The sequence below is a fragment of the Miniopterus natalensis genome, chromosome 1 (genome assembly GCF_054644295.1).
Source record: "Miniopterus natalensis isolate mMinNat1 chromosome 1, mMinNat1.hap1, whole genome shotgun sequence".
In the NCBI taxonomy this organism is placed as follows: domain Eukaryota; kingdom Metazoa; phylum Chordata; class Mammalia; order Chiroptera; family Miniopteridae; genus Miniopterus; species Miniopterus natalensis.
In genome coordinates this window covers 110577370-110581175 of record NC_142081.1, presented here as the reverse complement: position 1 = coordinate 110581175, position 3806 = coordinate 110577370, and the positions used below count along the sequence as shown (strand labels likewise).

The 3806-nt window shown below is 35.6% G+C and overlaps 1 pseudogene; it reads left to right on the top strand.

Annotated features, from left to right (window-relative positions):
* Positions 1-2498: 2498 nt before the first annotated feature.
* Positions 2499-3599, top strand: LOC107534617 (elongation factor 1-alpha 1 pseudogene; annotated as a pseudogene).
* Positions 3600-3806: the final 207 nt, after the last annotated feature.

Genomic DNA, 3806 nt, shown 5'->3' with positions numbered 1-3806 from the left:
ATACATAGAAACAAACACACAGCTCTACCTAATACATGGAAACAAACATAGGGAAGCAGCCAAAATGTGGAGACAAAGAAACATGTCACCAATGAAAGAACAGGAGAAATATGCAGAAAAAGTACTAAATAAAATGGAAGCAATAAAACTACCAGATACAGAGTTTAAATCAATGGTTATAAGGATGTTCAAGGAACTTAATGAGAACTTCAAGAAACTTAGTGAGAACATCAACAACATAAAAAAGGATCAGTCAGAAATGAAGGATACACTAAGCAAAATAAAGAATAATTTACAGGGAATCAACAGTAGAGTAGGGGATGCCGAGAATCAAATCAAGAATTTGGAATATAAGGAATTAAAAAACACCCAATCAGAACAGCAAAAAGAAAAAAGAATTCAAAAATATAAAAATAGCATAAGGAGCCTCCAGGACAACTTCAAGTGTACCAACACTTGCATCATGGGGTACTGAAGAAGAAGAGAGGGAGCAAGAAATTGAAAACCTATTTGAAAAGATAGTGACAGAAAATTTTCCTTACTGTTGGAAGAAATAGACATACAAGTCCAGGAAGCACAGAGAGTCCCAAATAAGATGAACCCAAAGAAACCCACACCAATACATATCATAATTAAAATGCCAAAGGTTAAAGACAAAGAGAGAATCTTAAAAGCAGCAAGAGGAAAGCAGTTATTTACCTACAAGGGAGCACCCATAAAACTGTCAGCTGATTTCTCAACAGAAACTTTGCAGGCCAGAAGGGAGTAGCAAGAAACATTCAAAGTGATGAAAAGGAAGGACCTACAACCAAGATTACTCTACACAGAAAAGATATCATTTAGAATTCAAAGTCAGATAAAGAGCTTCCCAGACAAGAAAACGCTAAAGAAGTTCATCACCACCAAACAAGTACTACATGAAATATTGAAGAGTCTTCTTGAAGAAGAAGAAGAAGAAGAAGAAGAAAAAAAATATGAACAATAAAATGGCAATAAATGCATGTCTATCAACAATTGAATATAAAAATCAAAATAAATAAGCAAGCAGAAAAGAAACAGACTCATAGATACAGAGAACATTTTGATGGTTGCCAGGTGAGGAGGGCAATTGTGGGGTGGGTGAAAAAAGTAAAAGAATTTAGAAGTACAAATTAGAAGTTATAGTGTAGTCATGGGGGTGTAAAGTACAGCATAGGGAACATTGTCAATAATATTCTAATAACTATATATAGTGTCAGATGGGTATGAGATTTTCATGATGATCATTTAATAAGTTTTATAATGTCTAATCACTGGGTTGTACACCTGAATGTAACATAATATTGTATGTCAACTGTAATTGAAAAAATAAAAAAAATATTTAAATGCATAGTTAAATAAAATGAAATGAAATTTAAAGCTCATTGTTGATTAATAGAGACACCCTTGCCACAAACTTTACTCAGTATGAGACTGGTCAGTGTGAACATCAGAATAAGTATGAAAGGGTGAGCAAGAGAGAAATGGGAACCACAAAGATATTAGTGATAGATTCCTTTTATTTTATATTGTACCCAGGACAAGCTTAACCCTGAGTGGAGTTTATACTCATTGCCTGTATTATTATTTTCTGAGGCACAAGATAATATTCAAATTTATGCACCCAACATCAGTCTATGGAACTAAAATCATTAACTGTGGGACTTGGGAATCTGCATTTTTAACCAGATCACTTAGGCTTTTTATGTACTCTTCAGTTTTGAGAGTCATTGCACTAAATGATTAACATGATAAATAGATAAGAAATTTGGAATTAGCCACTGTTTATGAAAATTTTGTGTGCCACTCACATTCTCAATATTTATTACACCATTTTTCAGGTAATTAGTTTTAGTTCTGTCACAGTGATGAATATTAACTATTAATTTATGCCATTGTTTGGATGTTTGTAAAATAAAACAAATTATACATGTGTGAATACTATTTATTTTATCAATCATAAATTTGTTTTGGCATGTCATTAATTCAATAGTTTTTTTATTTAAGTGTAATGCTTACCTACCACTTATAGTGGTGTTACTTCTGATTTTAGAAGGTATTGAGCAGTAATGTTATAATAAAAATTAATCAATTGTAAATATTGCCAAAATAACACTCTAGAAAAGGCAAACAATTCTTAATAGTTGAAATCTCAGATAATATATTTTAAAAATTGTAATATTTAAGCTGTGTTTGAATATCCACATTGTGAAAATTCATGTGGAGTCATTAAAATGAAATTGAAAGTCAAGTTATGAAATTTTATTTTCTACCAATAGCTTGGGAGGAAATACCTAAATTCAATACAAATACTTGCTGTGGAATCATAGCTCTTCTGCAAAAATGTATCACTGTAAAATACTAGGAAAGGTTGATAGCATTCAAAACTATGCTTAAAACAACTCAATACAAGATAAGAATATTAAATACTGTGGAAATTCGAGACCATCAAGTATTATGTAACTGTCATTAATCCCCCAGAACACAGAGACTTTATGAAAAGCATTATTACAAGCACATCTCAGGCTGACTGTGCTGTCCTGATTGTTGCTACTGGTGTTGGTGAATTTGAAGCAGGTATCTCCAAGAATGGGCAGACCCAGGAGCATGCCTTTCTGGTTTTCACCCTGGGTGTGAAACAACTAATTGTTGTTAACACAGTGGATTCCATTGAGCTGCCTCACAGCCAGAAGTGATGTGAGGAAATTGTTAAGGAAGTCAGCACCTACATTAAGAAAATTGGCTACAACCCTGACACAGTAGCATTTGTGCCGATTCTGGTTAAAATGGTGACAACATGGTGGAGCAAAGTGCTAACATGCCTGTTCAAGGAATGGAAAGTCATCTATAAATATGAAAATGCCAGTGCAAACATGCTGCTGGAAGCTTTGGATTGCATCCTGCCACCACCTTGTTCAACTGACAAGCCCCTGCATCTGTGCCTCCAGGATGTCTAAAAAATTGATGGTATTGTTACTGTCCCTGTGGGCCCAGTGGAGACTGGTGTTCTCAAACCTGGAACAGTGGTCACCTTTGCTGCAGTCAGCATCACAACAGAAGTAAAGTCTACTGAAATACACCATGAAGCTCTGAGTAAAGCTCTTCTGGGGCCATGAGGGCTTCAATGTCAAGGATGTGTCTGTCAAAAACGTTTGTCATAACAATGTGGCTGGTGACAGCAAAAATGACCCACCAATGGAAGCAGCAGGCTTCACAGCTCAGGTGATTATCCTCAACCATCCAGGCCAAATCAGTGCTGCATTCGCACTTGTGCTGGCTTGTCACACAGCTCACAGTGCTTGCAAATTTGCTGAGCTGAAGGAAAAGATTGATCATTATTCTGGAAAAAAGCTGGAAGATGGCCCAAAGTTTTTGAAATATGATGCTGCTACCATCATTGATATGGCTCCTGGCAAGCCCATGTGTGCTGAGAACTTCTCTGATTCTCTTCCTCCAGGCTGTTTTGCTGTTCATGACATAAGACAGATAGCTGCTGTGGGTATCATCAAACTGTGGACAAGAAGGCAGATGGAGCTGGCAAAGTCACCAAGTCTGCCCAGAAAGCTCAGCAGGCTAAATGAATATTATCTCTAATATCTGCCACCATAGTCTTAATCAGTGGTGTAAGGATGATCTAATAACTCTTTGTCTCAATTGGCCATTTAAGTTTAATAGTAAAAGACTGGTTAAAGATTAAAGTACATGATAAACCTTCAAAAGGAAAGGAGAATGTTTTGTGGACCATTGTGTTATTGTGTGTGTGTAGCAGTTATTAGTTCTTAAAATCA